Source organism: Rattus norvegicus, chromosome 14, assembly GCF_036323735.1.
Source record: "Rattus norvegicus strain BN/NHsdMcwi chromosome 14, GRCr8, whole genome shotgun sequence".
Classification (NCBI taxonomy): Eukaryota; Metazoa; Chordata; class Mammalia; order Rodentia; family Muridae; genus Rattus; species Rattus norvegicus.
The window spans coordinates 68925109-68937098 of record NC_086032.1 but is presented as its reverse complement, the minus strand read 5'-3'; positions in this window follow the sequence as shown (position 1 = coordinate 68937098).

Sequence of the window (11990 nt, the reverse complement as noted above, 5' to 3'; positions counted from 1 at the left end):
TACAATACATGATTTGTATGAGTATGTATGAGGGTCTACATATGCATATAGTCAAAATTATCTGTGAGATGAGGGACATTTAAAGAAAATTTATTTTTCTTTTATATTCTTACTGATTAAATTTTATGCTAGGCATATATATATATTTCAAATATGCATATATAATTTCAAATATAAATTTGTTCATAACATCACATTAGATACCGTCTTTGCAGTTGGTGAAGCCAGTGCACTTGCCTGAGGTGGATCAACCCGTTTGCTCTATGCCTACACAGTGGCTCCCTGAACTGCTGCTTCTCAGGAAGCTCGTGGAGTCCTATGCTGTTCCCATCACCTGAGAACTTACTAGGTGGCCGTGGCCATTTAACTTCTTTTAATTATCTGACCTCATAGAAATTTAAGAGTGCATGCCTATGTAGTTTCTGGAATGCTATAGGTTTGTGTTTATGAAGTGGTTATGAAATTTATGTTTATTAAATGGTTAGCTAAATGAATAAAGGAAAGAAGAATATGAAAGGAGAGACACAGAGAGTCTTGTAGACACACTGTCATTGAAAAGAATTACCGACATTTCTCATGTTTCTCCTCCCTCAGCTCTCAGCTTCCTCCAGTCTTAACAGCCCCACCCCAGTGTGAAACCTTCATTACAATGAATAAATGTAATGTGACATACCACTCTTACTTTAAACTTGTGTTTCCATAAGAACTCACTCTCAGTGTACATTTCACAGACTAAGACAAATATCACCACAGATAGGCACTTCAGCAATCTAATAGGAATTTCTCTGCCCTCTTACCTGAATGACTGCAGGCAACGGGCTTCATTTCTCTACCCGTAAAATGGGAACGAATCCAAGTACCAAGTCTTGTGAATACTGAATAAGTTAATAGAAATTGATTATTTAAAACATTACCTGTGATATAGAAAACATTCAATAAGCATTTTTATACATTGCATCATAATTCAGCATTTATACAGTGTTATACAATTTCAGAAAGACTTCAAAATCAGTTGTCCTTAAGTACAAAATGGCTCTCCTCAAAGACAGATATGAAAATATTAATGTGAAATTTGAGATCCTGTATTAGTCAGCTGTCCCTCAGCATATACAACTCCTCCTGAGGAAGTTCTAGGCTAAGATTGAGTGACTCCCTTGCTTTGGTCTTGTCAAGGTAGCTTGTCTTGTTCGCGATGTGTGGAGGGGCAAGGGTACACATCACCTGAGCAGGAACCACAGAACAGGAGGAGGCAAGGGGAGGGAAAATACCAGTGACCCCACGATTGCCTTCAAGACTGTTTCTTTTTATCTAAAGATCTGACAATGAGAGGGATGAGGGAGCAGGGTAAGAGAACATAGAGGAAGATAGGAAGGATACGGGAAGAGTTAAAGGAAGGGAAACAAGATCAACATATATTGATACATTTAAATATTATAATACTAAATATTAAATATATTCATCAAATATAATATTAAGTGTAATATTATATTAAATATATTTTAATCTTTTTAAATACCTGTTATTAGGTCCCTTAAAATGCCTGTCCTCACCAATGGTGCTACTCTGGGCAGCAAACCTGTAACACATGAATAGTGAGGGTCTTATCTAAACTGTGGAACATCAGAGATAATTACGTACATTTTGCCATGTATTTATGAAGTTATGACCCCATCTGCACAAGTCCTATTTAACATCATTGCGTCAGTTACTATTTAGACACCTCCTTTCTTTACTTCCAGTCTTCACAGTTTGCCATCTAAGCTTTCTTCTAGCTTTTGTAAGCCAAATATGACAGCCAATGCCTCTGTGGGGCATGGGGTTGCTTTCCTCAGTTAACCAACAGTGAGTACTTGATTACCGTACACCTGCCCCATTGCAGTTTCCTGGGCAGGGTGAGATAAACACAGGAGAGAAGCATCCTGGTGACTTACATGTGTGTTTTTTTTTTTCCATCTTTATTAACTTGAGTATTTCTTATTTACATTTCAAATGTTATTCCCTTTCCCGGTTTCCAGGCAAACATCCCCCTAACCCCTCCCCCCTCCCATTCTATATGGCTGTTCCCCTCCCCATCCTCCCCCCATTACCGCCCTCCCCCCAACAATCACGTTCACTGGGGGTTCAGTCTTAGCAGGACCAAGGGCTTCCCCTTCCACTGGTGCCCTTACTAGGCTATTCATTGCTACCTATGAGGTTGGAGCCCAGGTCAGTCCATGTATAGTCTTTGGGTAGTGGCTTAGTCCCTGGAAGCTCTGGTTGGTTGGCATTGTTGTTCATATGGGGTCTCAAGCCCCTTCAGCTCTTTCAGTCCTTTCTCTGATTCCTTCAACGGGGGTCCCATTCTCAGTTAAGTGGTTTGCTGCTGGCATTCGCCTATGTATTTGCTGTATTCTGGCTGTGTCTCTCAGGAGAGATCTACATCTGGTTCCTGTCAGCCTGCACTTCTTTGCTTCATCCACCTTATCTAGTTTGGTGGCTGTATATGTATGGGCCACATGTGGGGCAGGCTCTGAATGGGTGTTCCTTCTGCCTCTGTTCTAAGAAAGGACTTAGAAATCTCTCTGGAAGATGTTTTGGAAGATGTTTTGCATATTTGGATGAGGTTGGTTCTTCTTACCCTGCATCCCACTGAGCACCATGGCAGTCTCCTCTTCAGTGGATTTTATCCTTTGACCCCTACTTTCAGCATTAGCTATGGATAAGTCATGCCAAAGGGGTTTGACATTTCAGCTTGATTCACACCAATTGACACTGACAGCTCCGTGTCAAAGTGTGCTAATGCTTAATCAAAACTGGTATCCCCATGAACCAATGACTGAGTCCAGCATTAATTCGCAGTTTCTGGGTGCAAGTTTTCTGTGGGGAATTATGGACCAAGCAAGCTCAATTTCGAATAAAAAAAATGTGGTTTTAAAACAGCATCATTGAAAAAGACTTTTGATTCCCTTGTGTAAGCTCTATTCTTCCCACTGGAGTAATCATGATTCCAAATAGAATCATAGGATGTTTGGGTGGACACACACACACACACACACACACACACACACACACACACACACACAATACCCTTAGGGAAATCATCATTTGATGGCGGACCATACAAAGGAGTTGATGGTTAGATTGCAATATATTCACTTCCTTGGTACCCTAGAGCTATTCTGAAAGTAACCCCCAAGTGCTATGCACACTATGCACAGAGAATAGAAAGAGATGTGTTTTCAGACATGGGATTCTTCTCATCCAGAATCCCAGTTCTTTTTACAGTCTCTTCCTACTAACATTTATTTAAGATCCTCCAGTGGATACAAGGGTTACAAAACATGTGCACTTCATGAAAGAGCACAGCTGTAAAGACATGCATGGAAACTGAGGTGGGCTTAGTGTAGAAAGAGTGTTGGACAGCACACTTCTTCATTTCTCAGCTCACAAACAGCCACTCTTGGCTTTTCTCTGTCGTGCTTCAATCCACCTGTCATCAAGTTGTATTAGTCTCCTCTTTCCTACATACCTTCCCAGAGTAGACTTAAGTTTCTGGTCCACTTTTAATTAGTTTGGGATACAACTTTGAGTCTTCAGCTTTCAAATCCCTCAGATGACTCCATAGCCAGAGACTCAAACAGCCAGGTTTCAATCAGTCATGACTATTGCAATATGGAAAGGAATTGAGTGGACTAAATTTAATTTCTGTGATTGGCATGTTAAAGAGAAACAAAGGGATAGAGAAAATGGGATGGGGTTCGACACAGTCAAAGAAGTAACCATAGGCATAGAAAGAAGAAGTTGGTCACCATATGCTACATGGTACTCACTGATGTCTGTCACTTCACCCCATTAGTAGTAATTTGTTTGACAGACTTTTCCTCAACCTAAACCATAAAGGGAGTACTGTCATTCTGGGATTGCAGCCTGAAGCTTTTAGTTCTTTTTATAGTTCTATCCTGTTAAGACTTGACAGGCCAAACTTGAGGCCTAGTTGAAAAAGCACTCAGCAGGTCTTGACTTGAGCATGGCCAAGAAGAAAATCTTTGGCAAGGACAGTGGCATTTTGCTGAAATTTCTACATGCAGTGCATCTGAAGAAGTTCAATACACCTCAATTCCATGTCTCTGCACATCATTTTGGGAACTTGTTAGGAATCTGATGATTGTAGGGTGCCACCAAAGATACTGCATTTCTGCAAATTTCTCCAGAGGTGCTGCTGATGCTGCTCTCTGTGGACCACACAGGCATCCTCTGCTGACTAGACTCTAGCAAGAGCCCTCACTATAGCTTATGTGTGTCCAGGGTACATCCTTTCTTACTTGTGTACAATTCAACGAATGAGTAATCTGGTATTTCTAACACATGACTATTTGACCATTTCCCCAAAGATCACACAGGTTCTATCAAATCACTGACCAGGTACAGCATGATCAGCAAACCTTTGCATGATAGTTTACAAATGTTTAGAGTTACGTTCCTGCTTTGCACCAATTTAACTCTATTCTTCCAAGAGCAGTCCTAGCCACTCCTGGAATAGCTATACATCAATAAATCATGCTTTTACTGTCTTCTGGGGCTAGTCTATATAGTCTTGCTTGGCTGACATATTTTTTTGTATTCTGAAAATTTTTATATAGTTTAGGCTTCACTTCTGCCTTCCATCTGTGTTAGAGATACCATCAATATAATTCTTCCTATTATTCAAATGTTCTCATTTTCTTTACTTATGAATGATGTGCCTTTGCAGTCATTTCTTAATGCAGTCTCTAACATATATCAGATCAAGAAATATTAATTTTATGAATGATGGAATAACTAATTATTAAACCAATAAAGGGATACCATCAAAATTTTCTGTATAATTACAGATCAAGCAGAAATCAATTAGAAAGTACTTTGAGCAAATGGCCTATGAATTAAGGCAGTGTTAAATGAAATATTGAAAGGGTGTTACCTGGCTATGCAGATGTAGCAGCAAAGCTTTTTAGGACTTGGTCCTTATGAAAAATAGAAAGGCACTTCCCTTAGCAACCACCCTGCCTCCCTTCAGCTGGTTAAGGGTTATCTCTGGTTTATTAGCTATACAGATGGGTTCAGGAGGAGCCCTGGCTGCCCTTCAGAGTGTCTAGAATAGAGTATATAAGGCAAGTGCTCTCTCTCTCTCTCTCTCTCTCTCTCTCTCTCTCTCTCTCACACACACACACACACACACACACACACTGTGTTTTCTAGTTGCTTGGTGTCCACAATTAGGAAAACCACATTCTGAAATTTTCCACTGAGATGAGTTTTTCTAGAAACTGTCTTTCTCTGGGTTTATAGACACTGTTCTCTTAGCTGGGGAAGTCTTAGAGAACAATGTCTCTATTGTCACAAGGGTATAGGAGTTTAGCCTCGCTTTTCTTCTTTCCTTTCTCTCTGTTTCTCCATTCCTTCTTCAGCTAACAGATAAAATTTCAAAATTGTATAATGAAACAATTTATGCAAAAGCTCATTATCATGCTGAGCTTTTATTTAAAAGCTAGTAAAAATAGCTGTTGTTGTTATTCATGTTTAACCATGGTTCAATTTTTTCCAGATGTCCTCTATAACAGCCTTAAAACAGACTTAATAAAACATTTGTTTCGGAGAAAGGGATATATATGATGTCAACATGGAAGGATTTAAACTAAGATGAGGTCTAGGTTGCATCAGTTTAAAGTCAGCATTCAAGCTGGAGTGCCACCGTGTCTGAGACTGTGTTTGATTCATTCACAGAATGATGAAGGATTCAAATTAGACTATGGAGTTCTATAATCTGAGATCATGAGGAAAAAAATTTTCAAGGAAAGAAAACAGAGGCTAGGGAAGGAGAAGGAGGAGGAAGAGGATGAGGAGGGGAGGAGGAAAGGAACTTTCCAACTCTGGGAGTCAGGACATAGCAAGAAAATCATCAATTTTGCCGTCCAGGTCTTGAGTCCTCCTGTACTGAAAGGTGCATCCAGTTCAACAGCAGCAGCTACCCTAGCAGCACCTCTTCCTATTCGGGTAATTACTTTTGTAAAAACAAAAACAAAGGATGTTTGCCCGGAAGCCGGGAAAGGGAATAACACTCAAAATGTATATAAGAAATACTCAAGTTAATAAAAAAAACAAAAACAAAAAACAAAACAAAACAACAACAGCATCAACAACAACAAAAAGAAAAGAAAAGAAAAGAAAAGAAAAGAAAAGAAAAGAAAAGAAAAGAAAAGAAAAGAAAAGATGGCCCGGTGATCTAGGGGAAAGATTGCTTTTCAAGCATGTTGCTCAATTTGAGCTTGTAAAATTTTTGGTACAATTTGCTTAAGAGTCTATTTGTATATTTTAGAAAAGATTTGTTGACATAAATACAGAATCTTTGTCTTCATTTAAAAATATGGTCCTGACAACTGTTCATGGTGATTTAAAGAAATTGGATATTCAAAGAATCTTTCCTTCCTTCCTTCCTTCCTTCCTTCCTTCCTTCCTTCCTCCCTCCCTCCCTCTCTCTCTCTCTCTCTCTCTCTCTCTCTCTCTCTCTCTCCTCCTTCCTTCCCTTCCTCCCTTCCTTCATTTCCTTCTCTTTTTCCTTTTCAGGCACCGAGAAATGTATAAAATCCCTCTAAGGGAGAAAGAATAGTTGAATGACACAGTGCTAAAGTATCAGTCTTTGGCTCAGATTCTGATTTTTCAAATGTCTGAAAACATTTGTATAAGGTAAAACAGACTAGGTCCGTTCAACAAAATTATTTGAGAGAAAACAGGGAAGCACCAGAGACTGAATTGGTTCAGAATGCCTCCCCTGTCCTGTAATGTGTCAAGCACATTTTATAACCATAAGCACGTAGTTCTATGCAGAAATTAAAAATTGGGACATTCATATATTTGCCTTATTTGGGTATAATTTGACAATCATCAACCTGAAAAGGTTGAAGCTCAGATGTTACAAAGTATGTTCTGAGATCAGCTTTCTCCTTCATTACACAAGCTTATCTGTTCTTCACCAGCTACATGGACCTACTTTTATTGTTCAAATACAGAATATGGTTTAGGCAGATTTATCATAGTTCAAAAGAATTGCAAGGTTTGAATTATCTAGACTAATCTATATAACATGTATATAAACAGGGTATTACTCATGCTCAGGGAAATTGCATAGTATTTTGCAATATAGAAAGTAGACAAACAATGCTTACAACACGTATGAAGAAACAATAAGAGGAACAGGAAGAGTTGTCTTTTGTGGTTTTGTTTTTTTTTTTTTTTTGTTTTTGTTTTTAGTGACTCAAGGGTTCCTGCTACCTCAAACCACAGATAAATGTCTTCTTTGAACACTAACTTGGACACTGAGAACAAATAACACTTTAAAAACATGTAACTAGAAATCATCATCATAATCTACAGACATTCAATCTGCACAATTTGTCTTCCAGTTGCATTTCTTATTATGTGCTTGTGTGGCCCTACATGTGCAGATTATGGATACACATAGGCACACACACACACACACACACACACACACACACACACACACACACACACTCCCCAAAGAGGTTATCAAAACATCACAAAGGTGCAGAAAAACATACTATGTAGTTTGTTAAAGAAAAAAAAAAGCAAAACCTAGTTTGAAAGATGGATTCCTAGTAATAGAACAAATTGGCATTTCATCAAATGTTTCTTTCTACTTTGAGAGGCACAGAGTACTGACTTCTCTCCCAAATAAGTACACAGAACATGTGTCTATTTCCTTGCTAATTGGTTCCCTTGCTGGTATTTCTTCTATAAATCATCATCTAACAATGTTTAAACTTGAAAGGAATCTCATTCCATTTTTGAAGACTTTACAAAAATCACTCACTTCATAGAATTTATACTTCTAAAATTACAAGAAATAGCCAATTAAACACCATAGGGAAGGCACATTTCAGTTTTTCTGTTGGTAATGTCTTTGCATTCTAACATTTCAGTGCATCAATTTTCCTTCCATTTCTTTATCAGCTTTGCACCTCATTGCTGTCGGCAAACAACAATTAACGAGTGTTAGATATAATTAAAAATATATCTTTATATATTCCAGTGAATGACTTCTCACACTGCGCATGTGGGCAGTACTAATTAGACTTACTGGGTTAATAGAAAAGAAGTGTCAGGAGGTTGGGAGAGAGACGAGGGAGATGTTGGTGGGAGCCAGTGGAGCTAAAAGAGGATAGTGAAGGTGGATATGAGAAATATGCATTATATACGTGCACAAAATTTCCAAAGAATAAAATACTTTGGAAAGGGTAGTGTTGATATTTGTTAATACCATCTGCTTTATTAAACCATGGAGTGATGGAATTCAAATTACCTGCCTGATTGGGAAGACTACTGAATCCATGAAAACAATGTCTTTCCTAATTTTAGTTATAACTTTTGCAAAGTTCATCGGCTTGCTATTAATGACACAAATGTCAGACCAGTCTACTAGGATTTGCCTTTACAGATCCAGTTAAAATGCAGGATGTAGAGAAAATATGTACCCATAAAACTTAAATTCTTAACATATTTTTTCAGTTGTTGTGTGAAACTTTGAACTTTAATCCTGAATAAAATAATAAAAAAGAAACGAGTTAGATAATATTTTGATTTACAGTGTTGTTTTCTTACCTTGTATTTTAACTCCAGGCTAAAAATATTGAAAACTTTGGAGCCAAACATTAGCCAGTACTAAGGGAACCCTGTGGAAGAGTGGAAGGAAGGATTGTAGAAGCCAGAGGGACAAAGGAACTACAAGAAAACTCAAGAAATCAACCAACCTGTGCTCATAGGTTACGTAGCAAGTGAACAGACAATCACGGAGTCTCTATGGGTCTGTCCTGGGTTTCTGCATGTATGTTATAGTTGTGTAGCTTGGTCTTCTTGTGGGACTCCTCACAGTCCAAACATGGGCTGTGTGACTCCTTTGCCTTCTTTTAGGAGCATTTTTCTCCTACTAGGTTGCCTCTTTCAAGCTTCCTATGAGAATATATGTTTAGTCTTACTACAAGTTGATATGCCAGGTTTACTTGACATCCCTGAACACTCAGTCTCTTTTGTATTTTCTGAAGGAAAATGAAGGAGGAGTGGACTGTAATGAGAGAGAAGGGTGGGGAAACTGAGGACAGGATGGAATTAAAATATAAGAGAATAAACAGTGTTTTAAAAACTTTGGAGGCAAGTAACACTTAAAGCTGTATTCAATTAAACTACATTTTACATTTTCTTCCTTCCTTCTTCACAGTGTCCTTCCTTCCATTATTCCTTCAAGCTGGTTAACTATATTATAGAAAAATCAAATTCAGCTGATGAGAATATTGTAGTGAAATCCAAGTTGAGAAGGGGACAGCCACATGGACACATTTCACTTCTCTTCATCCATCATCATTACATGTATCTTTCTTTTGATCAATAGGAAAACACTTATTTCCTGAGCTATCAGCCCTCATTCTTTCTCTTTCTCTGGTGTTTTCATACAAAATTACCTAGGCATACTGGCTGACTTATTTTCAATATGAATCTGTTTGCAAAAATCAAAACATCAGAAATACCTGCTGATTGTGTTAAACTTGACATTTTAACTACATCATTTCTACAACTTGAGAATAATATAGCTGGTAAATATATGTTAATGAACAAAATTCTCAGCATCATATGCTTTGGAAATGACAAAGAATATGGATTTGCTGTTCTCTGTTATATGTACAGACTTCCCTAGGCTCTCAAATCTCCCACATGGGCACACAGCAGCTGTGAGAACCACTGAAACAACAAAGTTAATACAACTAGATGTGTAATTTTCATCTTTGCCTCATGGAAGTCTATTCCTACTTCTCTTTACCATGAGGTGCAAACAATAGGCCCATAGTCATCCACCACCATCTTCTGGATTCCATATAAAACTGTTTCTCTTCTGGGGAATTACATTTGTAAAGGTCTACATTGTAGACTTAAACAAATTTATTCACACAATTTTATTATACAATATTTTTATCATATAGAGAGGAGGGCTGGAAGAGGGAAGGAGAAAGAAAAGGGAGAGGGATTGTCATGCTTAGGGTTGGGTTAGATAACGCCATGACCAAAGGCAATTAGGGGAAGAAAGACTTTACTTTACTTATAGCTCCATCCCATCACTGAGGGAAGCCAGGGTAGGAACTCAGGACAGGATCCTGAAGGTAAAAACCAAAAAAAGAAGCCAAAGAGAAGTGGTGCTTACTGGCTACTCATGGCTTACTCAGCCTGCGTTCTTACACAGCGTGGAAACACCAGCCCAAAAGTAGCACCACCCACAGTCGTTGGGCCTTCCCACTTCAATCATCAATCAAGAAAAAGGCTGACAGCCTAATCTTACAGGGGCATTTTCTCAGTTAAAAGTGTCTATTTCCAAAGGACTCTATATTGTGTCAAGGTGACAAAAAGCTAGCTAGCACAGAGTAAAGGGGAGAGAGACACAAAGAGAGCATACATTGTTTATACAGGCCTATAGTATAGTTTTGTACTAGGAATAGTTATTGATTCGTAAAGGATATGTGTGCCCTGGGGCCACCTTTAGCCAAATAAGCTTAAGATAAAGGCCAACGGTCATTTTTAACCACCATAGTTTGAAAGTCTTGATAATGAGGGTATGTAAATATCTGATTATCAGGAGGATAAGTTCAGTGTTTGTTTTACTGATTCAGATATGAGCCAAAGGAAAAAGAAGTATCTTTGTACTTGTGTTTACATTTTACTATTTGATTAATGCCATATTTGAAGGATAGCTTTTCTCTTCTTCTCCTTCTTTGGTTGATGAGTGTTCCTTTTGTGCCCTGTCACTGGGGTGTTGGTATGAGCTTCTGGTTCTCCGTTGACACTGTTGTGACTAATGGAAGTACAAATAGAAGTTACAGTATTTTCTCCCTATAGTCCCAAGCTAATCCTGTCAATATCTGAGGACATTGTGTTCTTCATAGGACAAATCTGAAAAGAGTTATAGGCTCCTAGATGTGAATTTCCTGTGGGGAACAAGAGAAGGTGTTAAGTTCTCTGCCCCACTTAACAAAGCCAAACTCGGTTGGGTGAGTGTTAATGATATCAGTTTTAAATTTATTACAGTGGTAGATAGATTTGTCATAAAAAGTTAATTTATCAAAAGCCTGGTAGGCATTCTGTAGTTTCACAAATAAGCCAAGGTATGCTATAGTTAGAAATACATAAACAATCTTGATCCTTTCACAGACTCAAAAACTGCAACAGGGAAAAACAAGTATTCTAGGGAACTCATAAACCATGCTCAACTGTAGGCATGACCCCTCAAACTCTGGCAATAGGAGGTTCTCCTGAGAATCAGCTCTTCCCATAGCAAGAACTGTGATCCCATAGGAACCTATGAATGTCTGCGTAACTTTAGACAATTCGTGGCAGAAAAGTAAATTTTTACAGGTCCTTTGGACATTTCCAAAATTAAATTTGCAGTGCCTTAACGTTGAGAGAAGAGAAAGCAAAAGGCATTCACAGTGTGGTCAGCATCTACAAAGAAATCTAGATTTTGTTAAAGAGAATTGTACAATGATAGTGATCAATATGATGGTTGAAGATAAACATGATTTTCCCCTTTAGAGTGAGTAAATGAGAGATTATGTTCTCCACCAACTGGTAGATACTGGATTGCAAATTCAAATGACACATTGCCCCTTTTCTAATAGGTCCTATAAACTGATGGAGGAGACGGGTAATCAATTATTCATGGAAAAGTGAAGAAAAAATAAGATAATAAGAAAAATGAATGGCTTTTCAACACTTAGAGAACTGGGAACAAGAAGAATAAAGAAGCCATTCTTTGAGAAACATAGCTCAGGTATGCATAAGAGAGAGCCCATTTCAAGATAGTGCAGTTTAATATGAATGTAAAAGAGACAACATAGCTTATTCATAGACTGACAAATTGTTTGTTTCTGAGTCATTTCATCATCAATTTAGCAAGTACTTGTTCACAGAGTGTAGCAATT